The sequence below is a fragment of the Chiloscyllium plagiosum genome, chromosome 5 (assembly GCF_004010195.1).
Source record: "Chiloscyllium plagiosum isolate BGI_BamShark_2017 chromosome 5, ASM401019v2, whole genome shotgun sequence".
Taxonomy (NCBI): domain Eukaryota; kingdom Metazoa; phylum Chordata; class Chondrichthyes; order Orectolobiformes; family Hemiscylliidae; genus Chiloscyllium; species Chiloscyllium plagiosum.
This window is the reverse complement of record NC_057714.1, coordinates 53,862,108-53,876,321: the sequence shown is the minus strand read 5'-3', so window position 1 is coordinate 53,876,321 and position 14,214 is coordinate 53,862,108. Positions and strand designations below refer to the sequence as shown.

Genomic DNA, 14,214 nt, shown 5'->3' with positions numbered 1-14,214 from the left:
TGAGGGGAAATGTGGAAACTGGTGAAATCCACATTGATGCCATGGGGTTGGAGGGTCCCAAGGTAGAAGATGAGGCATTCTTCCTCCAGGCATCAGGTGGTTATGGAGTGGCGATGGAGGCGGCCCAAGACCTGCATGACCTTGGTGGAGTGGGAGGGGGAGTTGAAGTGTTCGGCCACGGGGCAGTGGGGTTGGTTGGTGCAGGTGTCCTGGAGATGTTCTCTGAAGTGCTCTGCAAGTAGGTGCCCTGTCTCCCCAACATAGAGGAGACCTCATCGGGAGCAACAGATATAGTAAATGACATGTGCGGAAGTGCAGGTAAAACTCTGATGGATATAGAAGACTCCTTTGGGGCCTTGGACGCAGGTGAGGGGGGAGGTGTGGGCGCAGGATTTGCAATTCCTGTGGTGGCAGGGGAAGGTGCTGGGATGGGAGGGTGGGTTGATGGGGTGGCGTGGACTTGACAAGGGATTCGTGGAGGGAATACTCTTTATGGAAAGTGGATAGGGGTGGGGAGGGAAATATACCTCTGGTGGTAGGGTCCGTTTGTAGGTGGCGGAAATGGCTGAGAATGATGCGATGCATACGGAGGTTGGTGGGGTGGAATATGAGGACCGGGGAGTTCTGTCCTTGTTGCAGTTGGAGGGGTGGGGTTTGAGGACGGAGGTGCAGGAAGTGGATGAGATGTGCTAGAGGGCATCATCGACCACGTGGGAGGGGATATAGTGGTCTTTAACGAAGGAGGCCATTTGGTGTGTTCTGTGGTGGAACTGGTCCTCCTGGGAGCAAATGCGGTGGAGGCGGAGGAATTGGGAGTAAGGGGATAGAGTTTTTATAGGAGACAGGGTGAGAGGAGGTGTAGTCCAGGTAGCTGTGGGATTTGGTGGGTTTGCAAAAGTTGCAAGTGTTGAGTCGGGCAGCGTTGCAGATGGAGAGGTCCAGGAAGGGGAGAAAGGTGTTTGAGATGGTCCAGGTGAACCTCGTTACAATTGCCATGTACAATTTAAAGGTATAAAGTCGCGATAGTCTTATTAGATCATAGCGGTGCTCTCTCATTAGAGAGAGACAACTGGTGGTGGTTTAACCAGAGGGTCACCACACCTCAGGCGAAGGGAGAGGTTAAGAAGGAGAGTCCTCCATGGTAACCACGGCCACTGAATCCATGCTGTTGACATCACTCTGCATCGCAAACCAGCCAGCCAGCCAACTGAGCTGACCGACCCCGCAGTACAACTACATAAGAACTAACACAAACTTAAACTGAAATACATTGCTATCCATAATTCCATTCAGAGTCACAGTGAAGGGATGTACCAGAACTAAGGTAAGACTGCATAAGGTTTTGGTAATCCAGTGTCTAAATACAGTCGAGTTAATATGTTTATTTCACCAAAGTTTGCAACATGTGCTTATTTTGAAGTATAAAACCTTTATTCAATTCAAACTTCACAGCATTTGTTGTTGTCTGGCTGAGAGGTTAATTGCATGTTAATGGTACGTTGATAGTATTCAACAACTTTTACTTATATCACATTTTTAATGGAGAGGAACATTCTAAGACCATATCAGAGGGACATTTCTGGAACAAAAGATGACACTGAGATTTGGGAGGGCAAAGCTATGGAAGAATTTGAAAACAAGCATAAGAACTGTGGAAGCCACATGCATTACCAAGCAAAGGGCAGACAGGAAAACATGACTTGCTATGAACTAAGGCACAGGGAGCATAAATTTGGCTGTCCTCAAGCATATCCAGATTAGAAGAGATCAGCCAGAAGTGTCCTGAAATAGTTGGGGTCCAGAGGCAGTAAAGGCATAAATGGGGGATTCAGCAGGAGACAAGTTGAAATAAAAGCCAATTCAGACAACTTTACAGACGTGGATTTTGACAGCTCTTGGGATAGCCCAACGGTCAGAAGTGCATCAAATGTAACATGGAGTTTCCACATTAATGTAGTTAATCCAGGCTATTACTAGGGAAGGGATGGAATTAATGCAAAATATCACAGATGCCAAAAATCTAACACATAGAGAATGCTGGTGAAATTCAAAAACTTGAACTAGTCCTGAAGAATTCATACCAGACTTAAGATGTTAAGTCTGTGTCTCTCAGCACAGAAGCTGCTGGTCTTGATGAGTTTCTCCAGCTTTTGGTTGTGAAAGGGATGGAATCAATGGCCGGGGAATGGACCTCTAAGCAGAGAATTAAAATAATAACTTCACTCTTCTGTGCATTCAAATGGAGGAAACTCATGCTCATCTAGTACTGCATGTGAAATAAACAGTCTGGCAATCTAGCAACAGTGATGGATTAGAAAGAGATACTGATAAAGTCAGGGTGGGTGTTACCAACGTACATGTGAAAACTAGCAATGTGCCCTCAGATGATGTTATTGAAGAGCAGCATTTGGATGAGGAACTTATACAAGGCAAGGACAGATCCCCAGGGACTCAGCTGGTGGGCATTAACTGGAGATTCACTTGGGATCATCTTGCAGATGAAAACTATGATGGTTTGGTTTGGACACACAAGATTGTACTGTCTATTTCCGTAAATAAAAGCAAATGTGTGTGCAAAGGCTATACTATTATTCTCCTTCTCTATCTGACTATCAAGAGTTGAAATACTGTGTCCTTTGGTGTCTTCATCATTGCCATGGTCACATCTTGCGAATACAACATTTCTAACACTGTATTCAATATTAATGCTGTTTATAGAAGGGTGAGTCAGCTAAAACTGGTATTCTGGAAAGGGGCTGAGTTAGGATGTAATAATCTGTCAGAGGCTGAAATGAAGCAACCTCCTTTTCCCAGATATTGACATAAACAACCAGAACGCTGTGTAACTAATGAATATTTCCTGTTCACCTACCCGGAAAATAATAATTAACGCATATAGTAAACATGTAATGTGATGTAATAATGACATACAGAGTCTTGCACAAGAGTACGTGAAGAGAAATGGAATAGTTTGTACAAGAGAGAGATATATACACACCTAACAGTGTAGATGTAAATAGTAAAAATAAAGACAAAAGGCAAATCAGAGCAGGACTTATGCTCTTAACGGTAAGGTCCTGGGAAGTGTTGCTGAACATTGCTCATTGTTCCTTGAAATGGAGTCGCAGATAGACATGATAGCGAAGGCGGTGTTTGGTATGCTTGCTTTTATTGGTCAGTACATTGAGGAGAAAGTGAGGTCTGCAGATGCTGGAGATCAAAGTTGAAACTTTATTGCTGGAACAGCACAGCAGGTCAGGCAGCATCCAGGGAACAGGAGATTCGACGTTTCGGGCACAGGCCCTTCTTCAGGAATGATTCCTGAAGAAGGGCCTGTGCCCGAAACGTCGAATCTCCTGTTCCCTGGATGCTGCCTGACCTGCTGTGCTGTTCCAGTACATTGAGTAGAGGAGTTGGGAGGTCATGTTGCAGCCGTACAGGACACTGGTTAGGCCACTTTTGGAATATTATGTGCAATTCTTGGCTCCTTCCTATCGGAAGGATGTTGTGAAACTTGAAAGATTCAGAAAAAGATTTACAAGGATGTTGCCAGGGTTCGAGGATTTGAGCTATAGGGAAAGGCTGAGTAGGCTGGGACTGTTTTCCCTGGAGTATCAGAGGTCTATAAGATCGTGAGGGGCATGATATGGCAAATAGACAAGATCTTATCCCTCGGGTGGCAGAGTCCAGAACCTGACGGCATAGGTTTAGGGTGAGAGGGGAAAGATTTGAAAGGAATCTAAAGGAGCAACTTTTTCATGCAGAGGGTGGTATGTGTATGGAATGAGCTGCCAGAGGAAATGGTGGAGGCTGATATGATTATAACATTTAAAGGGCATCTGAATGGGCATATGAATAAGTACGGTTTAGAAGGTTATGGGCCAAATGCCAGCAAATGGATCTAGACTAGTTTAAGATATCAGGTTGGCATGGACAAGTTGGATCATGCTGTACATTCCTATGAGTCTAAGTTCTGAAGAAATATAACATAGTTAGATCCAAGCAAACTACTGGATATAGGGAAACTGTTACAACCTAGTAAAGCCATAAGTTACTAAGGCAAATCCAAATGAAATCAAACCGTAAACATTACAACTTCCTCATCAAGTCATCTTGATGGGATGTGTGTGAATGAAGATAGCAACTGTCTGTCTAATTGCTCAGATTATAATAGCATTAACGAACAATTAAATCTCATGGCGCACGAAGTGTAGGTTAGAATATTTAATTCAATGTCAAATCAAGTACTGGAAGTACAAGGAAAGGAAAAATACATTGGATTGAGAGAAAACAAAAAAAAATATATAATTTATTTAAATCTTCAACAATTATTAACTGAAGGAATGAGACTCCACACTTATGCAAGTTAATAGTTGGTGCCAGGGCAACTAAAAGAAATGCCAATCAGCCATCAAAACAGATGCTGAAAGTGAAATGCACAAGTCCAATTTCTATTAAGTGTTTCACCCATTTCTGACATGCAATTGGAAATTCAAACAGTGTGATGCTATTCTCACTGCAGTTTATAGCAAAGCACCACATAACTGTTGTGTCTGGGTCATTGTATTCGACTGTGATTCTGTGCTGACCTGAAGTTTCTGACTGATTTGTACACAATAACAGTGAGCCCTAGTCAATGTAAATGCTTTCACTTCTTAAACATTTTGAAAATTTCTGTAATCTGTATCATTTAATAATTTTGAAAAAAGGTCTTCTGATTTAGCTGATCATTTGTAATGCTCTAGCTAGATAGTCTTTTTTTTGCCCACAACTCACTGGATGGAACTAAATTTACAACGTAATCTATAATCATAAAATTGTTCTCTCTGAGCTCTCTTCTTGTGACTTCAAATTATCTCAGCTGTAAGGTCACAAGAAAGAGTCAATCTTAAATCTTTTACAGATTTGCTTTAGCTCTAATGTTCCATTAACCCCTGGAAGTGCTTAGTAATTTATTTTCATAGCTTCTTTAATCCAGTATATTTATGCATCACATAAGTGTGGCACCATAGGCGAATTTGTTGATTTCGTACCAATTTACTGATAAAACAAATCTGAACTACCACTAGCAGTATCAACATCCTAAATCTTCCGACTTTTCTTCGTGACCTCTTTTGTAATGATGTGTTCCAGCTCTCTGAAAGAAAATTTCTTAATCACCAAAACCTAACCTGCAGTACCATTTCCCTAATGAGCTCTATGACAGCATAATGACAGCTCATAGCTCTCCCTTAGTGGACCAGCTTCCAACATTACACCAAAATGTTCCACCCAAAGCCTCATTTCCACCCCTCACCAGACCCTGTGGGATCTTAAGGACTGTTTCACATCTCCTGCGATAGTCGCATCAGGAAAAAGCCAAAATAATTGATCAATTTGACACATCTGACATTGCTTTGCATTTACATTATTGTCTCAAATGCAATTTATTCATTCAATCCATCAGACACAGATATCTGTCCCACCAATATTCTCTTCCCCACTACTTACAAATACATGAAATATGATCAAAAGTAGACACAGTCCCTCAAACCTGCTCCATCATTCTATGAGATCCCAATTTGAAATGAAGGTGAACTCTTATTAAGTAATTTCTTTTTATTCTTATTGCACATCAAAATGCATCAGATTGAGGCAACAAAATATTTTTCATAAATGTGACAATAAATAAATCATTCATTCATCATTCATATTCTGTCAGCCAGCTAATCATCTATCCAGACCAATATCTTACCCAAGATACCATGAATTTTTATTTTCCACATTGTGATTTCACTTTGATGGAACATGCTGAGTCTTCCTCATTACCTTGTGTTTTTTTCTAAATGCACATCTATAATCTCTTTAATAACTGGTTCAATACTTCCCCATGACAGACATCAAGCTAACTGACTTATAGTTTCCTGTTATCTGTCTCTTCCCTTCTCGAAATAGAGGGGTTATATTTGCAATTTTCCAGTCCAATGGAACCTTGCCTGTTTTGAGGCAATTTTGGAAAATTAACACTAATAGATGTACTACCTTATTTGCAAGCTCTTTGAGCCCTGAAGATGCTGTCCATCTGGACTCAGACTGATCAGCCTGCAGCTTCATCAGTTTGTTTAGTACCACTTCCCTCATGATTATAAATTCAGAAGGTTTCACTCTCCCTTCCATCTTCTGATTTACAGGTATCATTGGAATATTTTTGTATGCTTTATGATGAAAACAGAAGCAAACTATTTGTTCATTTCAACCACCATTTCCTTATTATCCACTATTAACACCCCATTCTTACTCACTGTTGTTGCTCTTATCCTTTTTAAATACATGCAGAAACTCTTGTGATGCATTTTCACATTTCTGGCTAGCTTGCTTTCATACTTTTATTTCTTCCTGCTGATTAATCTTTCAGTTATTCTCTGCCAATTTTTTTTTAACATCCTGATGAGTCATCTAACCTGCCACTCATCAGTTATATGCTTTTCTGCAAGTTTGATGTTTTCTCTAACTTGGAGAAAGGAAGGACTGCAGATGCTGGAGAATCAGAGTTGAAAAGTGTGGTGCTGGAAAAGCACAGTAGGTTAGGCACGATTCCTGATGAAGGACTTTTGCCCGAAAAGTCGACTCTCCCACTCCTCAGATGCTGTCTGACCTGCTGTGCTTTTCCAGCACCACACGTTTTGACCTGTTTTATCTGACTTGTCTTGTTAACAACAGATGATGGGCATCTTCTTCGTAAGAACACACTTATTCTGAAATATTACCTTCAGTATCTGCCACTGTGCCTCTATTAATCCTCCTCCGAGCCTAATATGCCAATACTCTGCCAGCTAGGTGAGATTTTGTGCCTTATTTCAGTTTAAGATATTCTTCTCCAAACCAATCTTCTCCCTTTCAAATGGTTTTCAAAATCCAAACATATTGTGGTCACTGCTAGCTAGAGATGCCTCTACTCTGAGGTTATTCATTAATCCAGTCACATTACATAAGATCAAGTCTGAACAAAACGTGCTCTCCAATTAGCAGTAAAACTCGATGCTCTCAGAAACTGACTCAAAAACTCCTCACACAGGCTATGATTGCCAATCGAATTTTTTTTTTCCAGTTTGTGCAGATTAAAGTCATCCAAGATTATTGCCATCCCTTTAGCAAAAGCACCCAACATTTTTCATCTTTGCTTTGTCCCACGTTATGGCTACCGTTCAAGAGCCTGTAGACTACTCCCATTAGTGACTTCTTTCCCCAACTATTGCTCATGGGCTCCAAAAACAAATTCTACATTTGGACCTTAACAAATAATATCCTGGAGGAATGATGCCATTGCTCCAGCTTTACCTAACTTCCTACTTGAATTTCACACAACTTTCAATATTTAGGATCTAATCCTCATCACCCTGGAGCTATGTCTCCATAACTGCTGGCAGTCTATGTTTATTCACTTCAATGTGTGCTATCATATTTTTTCCTCTGTTGTGAATGCGATACACATTTAGATACAGAATTTTTAGTTTGGTCTTTTTGGTCCTGGATGCAATGCTTCTACTTAGTAATAGTTGCATCAGGTTAGGTTGCAGAAATCAATTGGCACCAACCTAACCCGTCAGTTATTCATGTGACAGTCTCAACAATGAACAACATCATCCTATTTGATCTTGAAGATGTTTAACAACAGCTGCATTCATCCACTGTCTCTAATGTAATCTGGTGCCCTCCTTACATCGCAATAAAACCACTTTCAGAAATCTGGCTAATTTCTATCTTCCCAAGTTGTGTAGTAAATGGAAAAGCTGTATCTCTACCGTATGCAGAACATGACTTAAACCTACACACTATCTAAAGCTGCTGAGTCGTCAGAAGACATGGCATCTTTCTCCTCCCATACATAGCTGTTGAAAACCATTTTAATAAGCCAAATGTTTTCAAATCCAAGAACAGGACTTCAAAGCCTTTGGTGGCTTAAACTGTTCGTATTCACACAATAAGTCTCATATCACCAGAAAAATTCCTTTGCATTGAAACCATGAGCTTTAGAATACAACACAGATGTTGTGTCTTAGGCCTGGTTTATTCTGACAGCATTGAATAAAGCTGCAGTAATTGTAACTACACTCAATTATACCTTCACAGCTTTGGAGCTTAATAGTTACAGCTGGGCTACTTCTATACTCTATGGAAATGGAAATTTCAGTGGAATAGCAGGTGTTCACAACTCAGTCAAACAATATTTGAAATCCTGAACGAAGATCAAAACGGGTTACTGCTACTCGTACCTCAACAGTTTGCTTGTTAAAATGAAGAGAATGTCATTTCCATGTAATGAACTGAAAGACTACTCTGTACATTATAGCTCATTCTCCTTGTGCAAAAATCCCATTTGTGTCTTCATTAAGTAATTCACTCTATAAACTCTCTATCATCTTTTAGCAATTACAAATTTTTAACCAATGAAACCTTTTTATTAGTGAAAATTATGAATATATTAAAATGGCACTTAACTATAAAACAAAATATGGTGATTAAGTGGGGTTATGTTTCATTGAATCTGCAGAGAACTGATGTGTACAACATTGCAATGTGCATGGCCAGGAGCCTATGACCTCCATTGATTGGGGCAAAATTCCAAGGGTGAGGACTTCTGGCAACCACAGAGCTCAGACTTAGTAAAACAGCAGAATAAAGGTTTTGGGAAAACTATCGGAAATAAAGGATTTTATGCTGTTAAAAGAGGAGGAGGAGAGAGTGGAGCAGATGATGAAGGCACACAGAGCAAAAGACAGAGAGAGTGCTAATGGTAGTGAAGGAGACAGATGTAAAGTAGGTGTAAATGATAGGTGTGTAAAAGAGAAACCCACCATTTTCCATCGCTTTTTAGTTCTGAAGAGGAGTCATATTGGCACTTGAAATGTTAATATGTTTCTCTTTCTCTCTACAGCTGCTCCTGGGTCGGCTGTGCAACATAATGCTTGATGAAATAATCCCTGAGGTACTCTACAGATTTGTCTTTTATTGTTAATCACTACAAGGCACAAGGGGAATCACAAATTAACCTCCTCATGGAATACGAGTTCTCTTGGTAATAGGCAATGGCCTGCCCAGCTGGAATTCAGAAAGAAGTAATGAAGCAGATGCAAGCCTCAAATCACACCTGCTCCAGAGGTGTAGAAGAACTTCTCTGAACAGGTTGACTTAAAAAATAGGTGAAATAAACATTTTGAGAGCCCTCTTGTGGTGCAGAGGTGTTGTCTCTACCCCAGACCAGGAGGCATGGGTTCAAGTCCCACCTGCTTCAGGCAATTGAAAAAAAAACAAGGCCAAGAGTGTGGCACTGGAAAAGCACAGCAGGTCAGGCTCTTTCCCGAAACATCCATTCTTCTGCTCCTTGAATGCTGCCTGATCTGCTGCACTTTTCCAGCACCACACTTCCACTCCGATCGCCAACATCTGCAGTACTCACTTCCTCCGAAACGAAAAAAAGCAAACCAAGCCCCCTCCGACTCTATTCTGATTCAGTCTCTTCCCTTTTCACAAACCAGGGATAGATCTGCAGAACTGTCTATCGCAGGATTTGGACTAGCTTTTACACACCATGAATTGTAGCTCTAACTTGATGTTCAACAGTAAACAATTATCCTTTCCAGTCAGAGCTATTGCATTTTCCACGTCACCCTTGCCAATCCAAATCAGCCTACTCCTGCCCTTATTTCTTAACAACTCAGCTGAAATTGCAGCACTGAAATCACTCAGTGTGTTTTGGTAGTGAGCTCCTAGGATTCAGAAATGAATCTCATCAAATTGTCAGTTTTAACCTTGCAGGTTCCTCTTTTGCCTTTGCAAGGTGAGAGTGGCCTGACAGGTACTGCTGGTTAAGGAAATTATGGGCTCACTCTGTTAGATCTAGAATATTGGATACCTGGTCCTAACAAGCATCCTTTAAGTGCAGCATTTGAATAATGCAAATAGAGGGAACTACATCACAAGAATTGTCCTTATCTGCATCTGCCTTCAACATAGCAACCTAAATACCATCTTCTATCGGGGCGCTGCTGTTGAAGATGGCACTATTTATCAACATCAACTCTACATTTGCAATCCAAAAATATCGAGCTCAAGACCTGCTCTTAAATACCCACCATGAAACAATTTCACCATGTTACTAATGACTGCGTCCTGGAACAATAATAACAATCCAAAGCCAAAACTATCAACACAGTTGAACTATCAACATGGACACAGTACACTAAATATGCATCACTAATATGCTGACCTCGATTGTTAATTTTTAATCTGCCAAATTAACTAGGCAATATGCAACTGCATATCAGAGCTCTCTGGTTCATCAACCCTGCCTGCCCCGTGCAATTTCTGCATTCATGTTCTCTAGAACAAAGAGCTACACTACAGCGACTAACTTCTAAAAATGATGCACTCAAACGTTCAAAGAAACTCAACAATTCTTTTCAGTTTTCATATTCAAAGCAGTAAAAAACTGAAAGATTGAATAACTACTTAAAGAAAAATACACACGTGCTATGTTACAAAACATAATGGTTCTGAAGTTATGCAGTGATTCACTTGAAAGTCTGAAATCTTCAGCTAACTCCAGGAGCAACCGTCTTTTCAGCTGTTTTTAATTGATTTCTTCAAGAGTTCCAGTAACCATCTTCCACAGTTATAGCGGCAGATGGGGAAAACTGATGATAAAATTCAGCATTGATTTTAGGTAATGGAACAAATCCAATGCGTTGTTTTTTTCATTGTTTAATTAATTCAGGAACGCAGTCAGATCAGCCATGCCTTAGCAAGTCCCAGCAAGTTTACTTCAATAACCTCAGCCATCACCACAATTCAACTCACAACAAACATGAAATAACAGTAGTTCACAATGCCAATATATGATTGATCATTCCCCAACAACAGCACACAAAGATCTTTGTCCTGAAATGGTTTCCATACACATCAGCAAGTGTGCATTAGAAAATACAAATGCAAGTCAATAACACTATGAGTACAGGTGTTTCCCTTTTCTTTGTGGTGACCATGTTCAAAACTGCTGACATCAATCTTCTGTTGAAAAGTCCATTCTTATTGTGTCTGTTTACCTGGAGTCAAGGAGGTGGGGGAGTGGATACCAGTGAAATACACCAAGAAAAGGAAAGCCTACCAGGCCCCCAAAGCCTCACAGCAAAACAAAGAGACAGATACATGAGGATGACACCAGCAGCTCATCTGATGGCAAAGAGGGCAATCATCAGAAAAAGAGGCAGAGCACCACACGGGAAAGAGAGAGAAGTAACCACTAACCCGGAAATGACAGACCCTCCGAGGGGAGAATCAGGGGTACCCACTGCACCACAGCTCCAGGCAACTGGGATCTGTGATCCTCTGACAGTCCCTCTGTCAGACTCAGAACTAAACTCTGCTGAGCTTGTTCTCACCTTGATGACACCAGACTCGGGAAATGGCCCCAGGGAGAAACTGGACAGCTAGCTCAAGCCTGCGAGGGTCCAACAGTTCACTCACACCACGGGGATGTGGACAGTCTCCCCAGTGACAGGTCCATTGGTGAATGAACATGGGTAACTTGATAAATTTTAAAACAGGTGTTAAAATTGCCAGCGTTAACATGCATCACATTAAATCTTCCGCGCAATGTGCTTCCATGTTGGTTCTCCTAAAGCTTGGGACAGCTGCCACCAAGGTGCAGTGGGGAAAGACAACCGTGTAAGGTCCTTCTGCCAAAGATGGATGGGGGTTCATTCAATTATTGGTCCCTGCTGACGCCTCAACTAAATGCCAAGAGGTTGACGGTAAGTATAGAGTATGGTGAACATCAAAAACTTAATTTGTTCCCTGTAAGTAAAGACAGTATGGATCTGAACTGCTCCATTAACTGTATATGTACCAAAGATTTCTATGAATAACATATATTTTTGCAATTTAAGAAAAAAATCTGTTTACCTGGTCTACCATATTGCTTCTAACATTAATTACTTAAGAGTTCTGGTACATACACATGTCCATTGCCTTTCCCCATTCATATATATTCAGTCCATCTCCCTCTCTTCAAAATTGAAGATGACATTTGCTTTCTTAACCTCCCTGTTCAAGATTACTGATTAGGCAACTCCCTTTCTCGCCATCACCCATGACCCCAAGATCATCTTCAGTACACCGCAGCTTCTGTCAATCATTCCCTCATTTTCATTTGCATTACACACAACTTTCAGCAGCATCTTCTCAGAAACATAGGGTCAGATTTCACATATACACTGAGTAAACCTAATATGAATAATCCATCACTCCTCATGGATTCCAAAAAATGTAGTTGTATTGTATGTCTGATTACAAACATCAATGAGTCAACATTTTAAGGCTGAAACCTGACAAAAGCAACATAGTATTTTATGGTTAATCCAACACCATCAACGTTCCTGTTCTCCACATCAAGATAAATCTCGTTCCTTACAATCTTTCTCTAGATAGTGGTAAGATTGAACAGCATGCCAAATCTGGCAACAGTAATCTGTGTGATGTTTTAGAAAGCAAAAATAGCAGACATTACATTGGCATTTTGATTTATAGTTGATCATGCATCTTTATCTTTCATTGCATCGCTGGAGTTATGATAAATAAGGAAAAGTATTCAATATAGGATATTTGCAAGCTCAGTATTGGCCTGGTTACTGTTTTAATATTTACATAAGCAACTGAAGTCACAAGTGATCAAGTTTGCAAATGAGGTCTGAGGTGAACCCAATGAATGGTGTTGAAATAGCTAAAAAGACAGTCAAGATTTAGTAATTTGAAGCTTAAACAAACTTCAGCCAATGCATAACAACAAACAGGAAAGCTCACCAGAATATATCTAAAACTGCAGAACAACAAATTACTTTTATGAGGCAGGAGTCACACATAAGCCAGATCAAATAATGGACTTTAATGAAACTGATGGATTTTTTTTCAACAATCCAACTGTTTTGTGATTACCTTTATTTAAAAATTATGTTTTAAACTTAATTCAAATTCTCAAACTGCCATGATATGATTTAAACTCTTGTGTTTTGGATTATTAGCATGGATCTCCTGATCACTAAGCCAGGAACAAAATTAAACCTTATAGTCTTGCAATCAGACTGCATGTTGGCTATTGCATCCATTTCTGAAAGAAGCGAACATTTCAAACCCGAAAAGATAGCGCGGAGCATAGCTACAAGAATTGGTTAGCTGTTTCAAAGGCTTGAATTAAAAGCAACATACTGGATTAGAATGGTGCTGGAAAAGCACAGCAGTTCAGACAGCATCCAAGGAGCAGGAAAATCAATGTTTCGGGCAATACTGATATTCCTGATGAAGGGCTTTTGCCCAAAACGTTGATTTTCCTGCTCCTTGGATGCTGTCTGAGCTGCTGTGCTTTTCCAGCACCACTCTAATCCAGAATCTGGTTTCCAGCATCTGCAGTCATTGTTTTTACCTTAACAGCAACACACCTAAGACTTAGGCTTATCAGTTCAACAAAGCAACATCAAGAGATATTTTAAAAGATATAAAATAACTTCATATTTTCACACAGACATTGGAAAGACAAACTATTGTTTACAACTTCTGTACTAAGTTGGTTATTTTTCCCATGGATTCCATCTTAGGTGAACAAAAATGCTTCTGCCTCTACCATCAATCTCCAGCTGATCTCATCTTATCCAAACCCCCTCTCCAACACTGGGATTTCTTATTTCCACCTCTCAAAAGACCAATTCTCCTGCAGCCTCTCTCAGTCTATGTAGTGCTCAAACCTTCATCAGTATATCTGTTCCTTTCAGGTTTCATAAGAATCAACTAATGATCTTAGTCCATAAGACATAGGAGCAGAAATTAGGCCATTCAGCCCATCGAGCCTGCTCCGCCATTCAATCATGGCAGATAAGTTTCTCAACCCCATTCTCCTCAAGATTGACGACCGGCTTGACACCGACATCTTTTACAAACCCACCAACTCCCACAGCTACCTGGATTACATCTCTTCCCACCCTACCTCCTGCAAAAATGCCATCCCATATTCCCAATTCCTCCGCCTCCACCGTATCTGCTCCCAGGAGGACCAGTTCCACCACAGAACACACCAGATGTCCTCCTTCTTTAGAGACTGCAATTTCCCTTCCCACGTGGTTAAAGATGCTCTCCAACACATCTCGTCCACATCCCGCACCTCCGCCCTCAGACCCCACCCCTCCAACC

General features: G+C 40.7%; 1 protein-coding gene and 1 long non-coding RNA gene across 3 annotated transcripts in view; one reads left to right on the top strand and one right to left on the bottom strand.

The window, feature by feature from the left end:
* LOC122549908 (tensin-3-like) overlaps positions 1 to 14,214 on the bottom strand; it is a 434,491-nt gene that overhangs the window by 278,900 nt on the left and 141,377 nt on the right. The window lies entirely within an intron of this gene.
* The window catches only part of LOC122549909, a 27,107-nt gene continuing 21,810 nt past the window's right edge, over positions 8,918 to 14,214 (top strand). Inside the window, exon 1 of the long non-coding RNA XR_006311703.1 lies at positions 8,918 to 11,789. This is a non-coding gene — a long non-coding RNA (uncharacterized LOC122549909). The remainder of the gene's footprint in view (positions 11,790 to 14,214) is intronic.